This window comes from Megalobrama amblycephala, linkage group LG2, assembly GCF_018812025.1.
Source record: "Megalobrama amblycephala isolate DHTTF-2021 linkage group LG2, ASM1881202v1, whole genome shotgun sequence".
Taxonomy (NCBI): Eukaryota; Metazoa; Chordata; class Actinopteri; order Cypriniformes; family Xenocyprididae; genus Megalobrama; species Megalobrama amblycephala.
This window is the reverse complement of record NC_063045.1, coordinates 21,734,049-21,746,272: the sequence shown is the minus strand read 5'-3', so window position 1 is coordinate 21,746,272 and position 12,224 is coordinate 21,734,049. Positions and strand designations below refer to the sequence as shown.

At 42.0% G+C, this 12,224-nt stretch overlaps 1 protein-coding gene across 1 annotated transcript in view; it reads right to left on the bottom strand.

The window, feature by feature from the left end:
- LOC125253055 (GTPase IMAP family member 8-like) overlaps positions 1–12,005 on the bottom strand; it is a 40,161-nt gene extending 28,156 nt beyond the window's left edge. The window contains exons 1-2 of the mRNA XM_048166803.1: positions 11,841–12,005; positions 9,160–9,275 (exon numbers count right to left, since the gene is read on the bottom strand). The gene's annotated coding sequence lies outside the window, so the exon portion shown is untranslated. The remainder of the gene's footprint in view (positions 1–9,159; positions 9,276–11,840) is intronic.
- Positions 12,006–12,224: the final 219 nt, after the last annotated feature.

The window sequence follows — 12,224 nt, the reverse complement described above, 5'->3', positions numbered from 1 at the left end:
AAGCACAAAACAGAATCCATTGTTCCCCTACCCTTACGAAATCCAGACTGATATGCTGAAAAAAGACCCTTACTTTCCATATAGTAACTTAACCTATCTGTTACCATCTTTTCCATGACTTTCCCTAATTGTGATGTTAACGCTATAGGTCTATAAATTGACGGGTCTAAAGCATTCTTACCAGGTTTGAGTATTGGGACTATCACTGCCTGTTTCCATTCAAGTGGGATTCTACCTTCATTCCATATCATATTGATCAGCCTTAATACTACCTCCAGTGATGCATCGCTCATATGCCCTAGCATGCTATAACATATAGCATCTTTCCCTGGTGTTGTTTGTCGCGCATTTAGGATAGCCCTTTTTAATTCAAACATAGTAAAAGGCAGATCCATATCTCCTCCTGGTGCAAATCTACTGTCTTTCATTCCAGGGTTTTCCAACAATGTCTGATTCCTATGCTAGTTATCTATTGTGGATAAATTTCCAGAACTGTGGATTTTCACAAAAGTTTCTACCAAAAGCTCTGCTTTTTCTGCATTACTAACTGCATTCTTATTATTGCTACATAACACTGGCATTTCGACCTTTCTACCTAATCCACTCATTCTTCTGATTGTTCCCCATATGTCAGACAACTGAGTTTCACTTCCAATTTTATTGCAATACTGTCTCCAATACACACGTTTGACTGACCTAATCGTTTTCCTAACCATCGCTTGTGCCCTTTTGTAGCAAATTAAAGTTTCCAGTGTGTGATGAGCTTTAAGCTGCCTAAATGCTTTATTCCTTCTTTTAACTGCTATTCTACAGCTCTCATCCCACCACGGCACCCTTTTTCCCTGTTTATTTCCTGTACTTTTTGGAATTGTTTCTTCTGCTGTTTGTATAATGGTTGCAACTACTACACTATTCATTTCCTCCACATCTGTTATATCTCTACTCAGTATTTCCACACATTTACTCTCACTAATTTCTTGAAATGTCTGCCAGTCAGCTTTATCTAATTTCCACCTTGGTATTTTCACTTCCTCATCCTGGTGTACCTCTATGCCAATCCTAGTTATTATTGGGTAGTGATCACTACCCACTGTTGACCTACCTTTTACCTCCCATGCACTAATTCCTGCAATTTCAATTGATACTAGTGTTAGATCAATAGCACTTTCTGTATTACTTGTACTATTATACCGTGTGCCCTTTCCATCATTAATACACACCAACTCCTTATTATCTATAAATTTCTCTACTTCTAATCCATTTATATCTGTGTTTTTACTTCCCCACAATGTACTGTGTGCATTAAAATCTCCACATATCATTATTTTTCCCTGCATTGATCCACAAACTAATTCCAACATATCAGTACTTAATTTACTGCAAGGGTTGTAAAAATTGACTATTTTTATACTGTTTTGCCCTGACCATACTTCAACTACAACAGATTCATGTTTTTTTCCTTTACTAATAACTTTATATCTTACCCCACTTTTAACAAAAGTTGCTACACCTCCACCTTTTCCTGTTTCTCTATCTCTTCTAATTGAAGTATATCTGTACAAAACAAAGTCCAATTGTGGTTTTAACCATGTTTCTTGCACACATATTACATGAGGTCTATCTGCTAAATCTAAGACAAAATTCTTGAATTCCTGTCCATTTGCTATAAGGCTTCTGGAGTTCCATTGCAATATAGTTAATATCATAAAGAGCCACCAACCCATGTCTGCGAGTTTGTACTTCCTACCACTATCATTTCTTCCACTACCTCACAGCTAAGCCCTTTTATTCCTAGATATTTTTCCGCTGATTTAACTATTATTTTGATCTTTTCTGTCTTCCTGTCTGTCTGTGCTGAGCAGTTTATCACCTCAACCATAAACAACACAAATTCATTTTTGCCCATAACTAACAAATCCTCCTTTGCCTCAATTGTCTCACACTTCCCACAAGACCCACTTTTATTTTCTTTGAGATCTGGTTTATAGGCTTCCTTTTCCTTAGACACTTTCTTTACAGCTTCTGCGTAAGTTATTCCTTGCAGCGATCTCACTCGCTGCACTTCCATTGCCCTCTTGCTAGCTTCACATCCACGGTAGACTGAACTGTGCTCCCCTCCACAATTACAGCATTTTACCTTTACTCCTTCTCCACATTTCCCATACTCATGCTCGCCTGAACACCTACCGCATCTTTGTTTACCCTTACATACTGCTGCTACATGGCCATATCTTTGGCACTTAAAACATCTCAGTGGGGGAGGGATGTATGGCCTGACCTCATAGCTCATGTAGCCTATATATAACTTACTTGGAAGTTTTGCTTCATCAAACTTAATCATCACAGACAGGCTATTGCACTTCTCCCCATTTCTGGTTGTTCTAAGGCGTTTAACCTCCAGCACTTTTGCCCCTGTTACATTGTCTCTGATTTGGTCTTCTGTGACATTTAACGGTATTCCTGTGATAACCCCTCGAATCAATGCCTTGTTTCCAGTCAAGATGCACTTTATTCTCTTGCCATCTATTTTGTTCAGTTCTATAGCTTTTTCTTGTTGCTTTTTATTCCTACAAAAAATCAGCAGCGCTCCACTTCTTAATACTTTTGCATTTTTAACCTCGCCTAACACTTTGTTTATCGACTTTGTTAACTGAATCGGATTCCACTCACCAAACGATGACCCCTCCTGAGATAGTTTCATGATCACTTTGTATTCTTCCTCTTGTTTATTTGCTATTGTCACACTTTGTTCACTATCTGTTTCATCTATATTAGATGCTACTTTCTCCTTTTTTTTTCCGTTTTCTTGACCGCATTACATTCCAAACACTCCTATCTCTCCCGCCTTCTTCTTCAAATCCCATCTCACTTCCTGTCCCCTCACTTCCTTCCGCCATCTCCTGCCCAGTCACAGTCTAGCTGTTGCCACCAGCGACCCGAAACAATCTCGCCTCATGTTCATGTTCACGTTCACGAGAGAGTGACAAAATGCTTTGCGGTAATTCAAAAACAATGTAGCCTATATATTATGACTTTATAACACAATTTCGAAAATTACCCACCTCCATCGAGATTTCTTGTACTGTATTTGCAAAACTACTGCGCTGGTGAGCGTTGTAGTCGGTGTAGTCCAGAGCTGCGTTTGGAGTATTTACGACAGTGTGATTCACTGAAAAAACCTGTAGGGGAGCTTCGCAAATCTTACCGAGTTCCGCTTTAAATTATGCACAAAATACAAGCAAACATACCGTGTGCTTTCCAATAAGGATTCAGGAGACATTATGAGACGACATCTTATCAAATTCTCAATCTTTGTGTCCGATCAGATCACTTCTCAATTCGTGTCATTGCCTCATGTTTTCCGTTGCTCACTCAGCAAAAAAAATCACATGACCAGTATATCTAACGCTAGTCATTTACTCCACTAGATGTCACTATTGCTAGCTATCATGCAAATAAAATATACAATACACAAACAAGTATTCAATTATTTATATTTATAACAACATTTATAACAAAAATAAACTTTCAAGTGACCAAAATATTCAGTGAAAATATGCTCTTTATCTGCGACAGCTACACCCGCCCCGTGTCCGCCGCTACAGTAGTTCATCCGCCGCGGATCCGATCTGGACCCGTTAATTAAGTGGTTCATTTGGTCTGGATACCTTTCAGATCACTCTCGAAATAGTATTCTGGCCAAAACTGGCTAAAGAAATATTTAAAATCTAATGGAGCAATATCAGATAGACTGGATTGCTCTATAAAAGCTTGAATATTTAATGTTTGCCTTTATTAATATTAATAAAATATGATGAAATCATTCAAAACTTTTTAGTCTGTAAATATATTTACAGTATGTAATTACTATTACTATTTTTATAGTTTTATTATTTATGTACATTAATGGGCATTGAAAGGAATTACAGAAAATGAAATGCAACCATAAATTGTACCAAAAACATTTATTTAATGAAAAATAACACTTGAGTAAATATTCGAGCAACATTTTTTTATTAATGTTGTAAACAGTTGTACAACTTAATTTTTTTTTTTTTTTTTTTTTTTTTTTTGTAGAAACTGGATTTTTTTTAAAAAAGATTCTTTGAATAGAAACAAAAATATATTCTTTGAATAGAAATAAAAACAATGAAAACATTTATTTAAAAATAGTAACCTTGTACCTTCTTTATTTTATTGTAACTGTTGCTATTTTAAAACAATTTCAAAACACTGAAGTTAACATTGGCTACGTTTACATGCACCCAAATAATCCATCTCAATCGGATTGAAAAACGTTCATGGAAAAACCTTAATCGAGCTGAATAAAATTTCGATCGGATTGGAGGGGTGGTTTTATTGCTTTTCTAATCCGATCAAACAGCAAAAAATAAATAAATAAATAACCATGTAAACGCTTGAATCCCAATACTTTCTCAATCGTATTCAGAAGTCTCTGGGCCGACCGATTGTGGTGGGCCGGTCTGAGCAAAAATGCCAGAGCCATTTTTTGACCCAGTTCAGCCCTGCTCTGGGGCACATGGAAGTGCAATGCTGCACGCATTACAATTTAACGTTCACGCGTCTTTAGTTGTAAAGATGCCAACAGGCAGTGGCGTATGTATCCCTTTGTCACAATATTGGAAATCTTTCGTTTTAAGACAAGAAGGGGAGCCAGTGGATATCACACAAGAAGCAACGTCCAAACTTTGCGCAAGAGTTGAAAAAGTGTCAAACTCGGTCAGTATTCACCACAAAAAGTGAAAGTAAAAAGTGAAGGAGCTGTCTGAGGCTGCATTGACTGAGCATACCCACTGCGCAATGTGATGACGGGGTGACTTTTTTCATGTAATTTTTGGACGTCCACATTCGGTCCATTGAAGGGGTTGTTTTGTAACGCCAGGCGACGTCTTTTTTCGACGTCTTCCGCACGTCTAATGTTGACATCCGTGTGACCTCAGTGTAAGGGCTATTTATAGTCCAAATGTGGTTGTTTTTGGACGTCGTTTTTATAACTTTTATAACTGTGGTCCTATGTTTCAAGAGGGCGGAGGACATGTTTTCTGTGCCAGTTAATTTTCCTGTAGCTTTGAAAATTAAAGCTACCGGAAAATTAACTGGCACAACATGTTCTCCACCCTCTGGAAACATGGGACTACATACAACACTACAGTTAAACAAATACAAATAAATCACAATTCAATATCACCATTTTCATCTTTATTCAAAAATAAATGCAGCGATTCCGGCTGAAAAGCTGTGCCGTCATTTTGCAATGGTTGAACACCCGCGCGAAATGCCTGTTGTGTTGCCTCAGCCAATCAGAGTGGTGTTTACTGGTTGGGTTATGATGATGTGCTGCCTCGACCAATCAGAGTGATGTTGACTGGTTTTGTCTCTTTGGCTGAAATCCAAAGCCCTTGATTGAGAGTTGTCCTCGCCTGTCCTTTAGCTGCTGTTAGTTCTTTTTAAATTAGAAATAAGGAGGATAGGCCTAATATATGCTACCATGAAATTATTTTCTGAACTATAATTTCCCACAAATTGCATTTCCAAATAAATAAACAGATACATGCAAAAATACATATGCATAAAGAAATAACTTGATTAGGCTACTTTAAATAAACCAGTTAAGTACTTTCACTTAAATGGCAATTAATAGGTAATTTGCATTGTCATTTAAGTAAAATTATTGAACTTAAATATACAAGATTGATAAAAATGATCTTTCTAGAAGAAAATTTCAGATGGCACTTAGAGGCTTTTGCATCTGAACTCTTCATGTATTAATCATGTTGATAGGCCCTATAAAACAAATATTACATATAATCATGTCAATTTCCTGCATCTGTTATAGACGTCCAAATGACGTCCGAAAAAATTACCCCGTTCAAATGTCAAATGTTGAATGTCAAATGACGTCAAGGTTGGGTCATGGTTGGACGTCCAAACAGTGGACCTAGTTTGGACGACGAATAGATGTTCAGAAATGGTCATGGACCGACGGAACTAATATGATCTGCACGTCTATCCGACGTCCAGTGTTTAGTGGGTATTCTCAGAGACGAATTTCAACATAAAATGCTGATAACGGTAGCCTATGTAACTGTCTAAATTTATTCCATTATTTCTCTTGTGGCCGTACATATAGGCTAGAAACAAATAAGAATAACAGTATTTCGTGTTAAATAGTTTTTTTTTTTTTTTTTAAATAGGTGCTTGAAGTAAGCTGCGCTTAATTTTCATTGACACTCTTAATAATTTTAATTATAGGCCTATAATTCATTGTATAAGACCTAAAAAAAAGTTTAAATCATTTTCAATGATAGCTATGTTATGGTATGCTGGTGTAGAGAAGAGGCAGATACGGATTTCCACAATTACACGTAGTATTTAATACACAGAAGGCAAGGAGAACCAAACATACACGTTATACAACATTCAGAACGGACAAGGAGTGAAGGGAGTGAGTGTCATATAAAGGGAGTGCTAACAATAGAGTCCAGGTGCAGGTGATGAGTGTTGATGAGGAACTGACGAGGGAAGTGAGTGCAGGTGACGAAACAGGAGGATCATGGGATATGGAGTCCAGGGAAACAAGGGATCCGTAACAGTACCTCCCCCTCCCGGTAGGCGCGTCCTCGCGCCGTAGATGTAACAACCGGGAGGGGGGCGGGCGCCCTGGAGACCTCAAACCGAAGCAGGGGGAGGAGTAGACTGGAGTGGAGGTCTCCAGGGCAGGCTCAAAAGCCATGGCGGGTCAGGAGCCGTGGGCAGCCATGGCGGGTCAGGAGCCGTGGGCAGCCATGGCAGGTCAGGAGCCGTGGGCAGCCATGGCGGGTCAGGAGCCGTGGGCAGCCATGGCGGGTCAGGAGCCGTGGGCAGCCATGGCGGGTCAGGAGCCGTGGGCAGCCATGGCGGGTCAGGAGCCGTGGGCAGCCATGGCGGGTCAGGAGCCGAAGGCGGCCATTGCGGGTCAGGAGCCGAAGCCGAATTGTCGCCGAGCCCAGGCGGCGGTGAAGGACCGGCGGGAGATGGCGGAACCAGCGGCTCCGCCGACCGAAGCGCAGCCGGGGCTCCAGAAGGCCGCAGTTGAACACAGACGACAGACAACAGAGTGAACACCAGGGGAGTGAGGAAGCCAACTGGAAACGAGGGACGGAGGGACGGAGCGGAGCCGGAGGAGTGCAGTCCAGAGGGGAAGGCAGGCTGACGAGGGACCAAGGTGTGAGCGGAGGCAGGATGGAGACTTGTGAAGCTGGTGGACTGATGGGCAACGGTGGAGACGAGGGAGGTTGGAGCCAGGGTGTAGGTAATCGCCCAGAGGTCCGAGGTGGAGATCTGGGCGAGGGGCTTGAGGTGGAGGTGCAGTGAGTACATACATGGGAGGCGGGAGAGGGAGGCAGGGAGGGAAAACAGTCTTATCAAAGTTCATAGCTGGAGCGGCTGGCTCGGCGGCGGCTGGAGCGGCTGGCTCGCGGCGGCTGGAGCGGCAGGCTCGCGGCGGCTGGAGCGGCTGGCTCGGCGGCGGCTGGAGCGGCGGGCTCGTAGGCGCGGCTGGAGCGGAGGGCTCGTAGGCGGCGGCTGGAGCGGAGGGCTCGTAGGCGGCGGCTGGAGCTGAGGGCTCGTAGGCGCGGCTGGAGCAGAGGGCTCGTAGGCGGCGGCTGGAGCAGAGGGCTCGTAGGCGGCGGCTGGAGCAGAGGGCTCGTAGGCGGCGGCTGGAGCAGAGGGCTCGTAGGCGGCGGCTGGAGCAGAGGGCTCGTAGGCGGCGGCTGGAGCGGCTGGCTCGGCGGCGGCTGGAGCGGCTGGCTCGTAGGCGGCGGCTGGAGCAGAGGGCTCGTAGGCGGCGGCTGGAGCAGAGGGCTCGTTCATCCCTCAAATACAATTAAAATCCCCACAGGCACTGGAGCTGGCTCTGTGGGGACTGGAGCGGGCTCTGGAGAGACTGGAGAGGGCTCTGGAGAGACTGGAGAGGGCTCTGGAGAGACTGGAGAGGGCTCTGGAAAGACTGGAGAGGGCTCGTTCATCCCCTCAAATACAATTAAAATCCCCACAGGCACTGGAGCTGGCACTGTGGGGACTGGAGCGGGCTCTGGAGACACTGGAGCGGGCTCTGGAGATACTGGAGCGGGCTCTGGAGACACTGGAGCGGGCTCTGGAGATACTGGAGCGGGCTCTGGAGACACTGGAGCGGGCTCTGGAGATACTGGAGCGGCTTTGGAGAGACTGGAGCGGGCTCTGGAGATACTGGAGCGGGCTTTGGAGAGACTGGAGCGGGCTCTGGAGAGACTGGAGCGGCTTTCTTCCTCCTCCTCCGCTTACTGGGCCCAGTAGAGGAATGTGGGTCCAGCATGGGGCAGGCAGGGAGTTTGCTGGAGGGGTATGCGGAGGAAGCCGGAGGTTGACTGACTGGCCCGGCCAACCATGTTTCTGGATGGACTGGACGACAACACTTATCCTGAACCATGTCCACGAAGAATTTGGAACCATTTAAACACAAAATTAAATTGATAGTTTCGCTTAAGGAGAAACGAAAAACAGGTTCATCAAAACGGATAGTGTCATCATCCAATCCATCCAAAAACAGGGAGATCAAAACTGCTTCAGGCCAGTCAGACAAATAAGCGAGCTCAACGAACTCCTCCACATACCTCTCCAGCGAACGACCTACCTGCAGGAGCCCGATAAGGCGATCGCTGGCGGTCAGAGTGAGAGGCGTTGGAGGAGCTGAATCCAGGGACCCGGTGAAAGGCTCCATTTTTTTTTTCCCGTGGAAAATCCGGTCGTTTTTCGGTCCGTTCTTCTGTTATGGTATGCTGGTGTAGAGAAGAGGCAGATACGGATTTCCACAATTACACGTAGTATTTAATACACAGAAGGCAAGGAGAACCAAACATACACGTTATACAACATTCAGAACGGACAAGGAGTGAAGGGAGTGAGTGTCATATAAAGGGAGTGCTAACAATAGAGTCCAGGTGCAGGTGATGAGTGTTGATGAGGAACTGACGAGGGAAGTGAGTGCAGGTGACGAAACAGGAGGATCATGGGATATGGAGTCCAGGGAAACAAGGGATCCGTAACAAGCTAATAGCCTAATCTTATATTATCCTCAGATCACGTCAGTGAAACTCTGAAACTCTACTGTTGGGTGCTCACAGTGGGACGGTTCCTTGAGCTTCCCCTATCAGCTGCCAGGCTGAACCATCGTATTGTGTGTTTTGTAATGTCTTCATCAGTGGCGGTACGTGATACATGGTTCTTTTTCACAGCACCTGTAATACACAAGCAAATTTTCATTAAAAAAATTAATTCACATTCAAGCTACCAGCTGTATTTTTTTTTAAAGGATACACATAACCACTGCTTTAAAAACAAAAGTGTACAATCTGACATTTATAGGTACACTATGTAACTGTTGGTGCTCTCGCGGTTACAGTTTTTTACAATCGTTAAGACACATTTCTCAATACTTAGGTCACTTTTTCAAAACTCTTCTTCAAAACTCTTCACCTAACCAACTTTCATCTTGGCACAGAAGTTAATTTCACATTCAAAATGCACTAAATCTACCAAAACACTTTATTCATGTCTCAAATTGACTCATTCTTCCAGAACACTAGCAAAGGTTTTCACCAAGCAAACACACTTTGTCACTCATAAAACACTGACCTAAAAACACTGACATTAGGTATCATTATACAATGTTTTCTTTTGTAAAATTTCTTACAGTTTTTCTCGATTGCTTAAACACTATAACCAAGCTTTTGAACTAAAATTTCAAAACCATAACGCCATTTATCAAAAAGCACACCCATTTCCCTAAACTATAAACACTATTCCCCTGTTTTGACACATGAATCAGATTTGTTGAACTGACACTGCAAAACTCTAGACACAAATCCCTTCATTTCTCATTGCCTACACCATGTTGTCATTTAGAAAGCACTAGCATTCAATATTGTTCACTCAAGTCAGCACAGCTTGAGCTCAGTTAGCACACAGTTAACCACGTGGAAACACTAAGAGTCAAAATTTATCACACACCAATCAGAACCTTCAATAGATAGATAAAAGAGCCTGAGCCAGTTCATTCAGTTTTGGAACAATGGATCCAGAGAGACCGAGGACACCAGAGAGGAGGAACGAGGATGAGGATGAGGATGAGGGGCAAGGAGACAAGGAGTCTCAGATGAAATTCGTGCCACTAGTTGACCATGTCCTTGTCCATGGTATGACTATGAGGGAGGCTGGGAAATGAGTTCAGCCAAACTTAAGTTGCTTCACCATCGCCTTGATCATAAGAACCTTCAGAGAGGAAAACAGGTTGGTGTATCTCAGTGTACTCTACTGTAACTTTTGAGTGCTTTACTCTGTTACAACACATGCATCAAATTGCCTTACATACAGATAGAGTTTTTGTCTGCTTCCATTTTGTATAAAGGATGTCACAGTTACAGTAATCAGTACTTCTATTTTTGTAGGACACAGAGACGATGGAATGAAAGAAGCCTGACTAGACATTTCAGTTTATGCGTGTCAGGGGTGGATCAGGCATGCAAGAGGATTTTACCCCCAATGCCTGGATAGGGCCAGTACAGCCTGTGATGTTGATGAGATTCTCTGGCCTGTCCCAGACCAAAGATGGGATGCTGGGGCAGAATACTTTTTGTTGTTGTTTGATGTATTGTACTGTACATTACATTAAGGAATAAAAAATGTGCAAATGTATACACATGTGTTCATCAAGTGTGAAAAGTTCCTTGAGGGGGGAGAACCACAAGCAACACAACTTATTACTGGTTTTTGTTTTTGGTTTTTGTAGTATTGTTTTGAATTTATCTCACCAGTGTGTTAGACTATGTTGTAGTGTGTGTGTTTTTGAGGGCTTGTGTGTGATGTCTGAGGGCAAAGTTTGGTTTTTCAGCAAGAGTGAATGGTTTTGAGTGTAGAGCTTCATTTTGACCTGAAAATAGGATGTTTGGGGAATTGGGTGAGATGTTATGGATTTGTGTTAACTGTTTTGAGAATATGAGGCATAGTTTCAAGAAATGTGTTTAAGCAATCGAGAAAAACTGTAACAACTCAAGAATAACACTCTCTATTGTTTATAATTCACTGCAGTTTGTAATATGAACCATGTTTACATTACAGTACAAAATTATTCCGAAGTTTTCCTCTTTGAATGGATGATAATGAAATTGAAAAACAAATGCTTGTGTAGGTGTTCAGTTTCATCTAATTGCTTTGATAGTATTTGATTTTTTAGATTCAGCATATATTTAATTACAATATTACTGTAGAAATGCAGCATATTTCTGTCTTATTCAGTTTTGCATTATGTTATTGTTTTGAACATAAGTTTAACAGTTTTGAAACCAGTATGTAAGCAAATTGGCCTGTACGTACAAAGAGTTTTGACAGTTGTTGTGTCTGAGTGAGAAAAGAATTCATGAAATTTGAGAGATGTAGTCATTGAATGCATTTTGTGCCAAAGCAATGATAATTGATCCTCAGTTTAGCCCACATAGACTTCTGTTGTGCTGTTCTGCTATTGAGAAATGTGTCCTAGCGTCTGTAAAAAACTGTAATAAACAGAACTGCATGCGTCTTGCAGAAGAACATTATAGCCGGAGCTACTTCTCTCTGTTTATGTCTATGACGAGTCACGCAGATATTGCAGCGCTGTCGACCAGAACCAGTCTAAAATAGTCCCAGTATGAACTCACTCGTTACATACATTTTGAATTACAACAAAAAAAGTTATGTGTTGGCAAAAAAATAAAAAAATAATCTAGCTAATATTTTTTAGCCAGGCAATACTTATTACATTTACTTACACAGGAGGAACTTCTTGGACTCCATCTGGTTGAATGCGGGAAAGGATGTTCCATGTGACATGTTTTGTGTCATGGCCCCCAACAGCTGCATGGGATAAAATATAAAATGTAACAAAAATCCTGTCAATTTCTTATAGTTCACCCAAAAATGAAAATAATGTAATTTATTACTCACCCTAATGTCATTCTACACCCATAAGGCCTTCATTCATCTTCAGAACACAAATTAAGATATTTTTGTTGAAATCCAATGGTTCAGTGAGGCTTACATAGGGAGCAATGACATTTCCTCCCTTTGATATGAAATAATGATCTGAAACAACATTACATGAGGTGGAGAATTGTCAAATGTAAACAAAAATACACTCAAACTAGTATACTAGA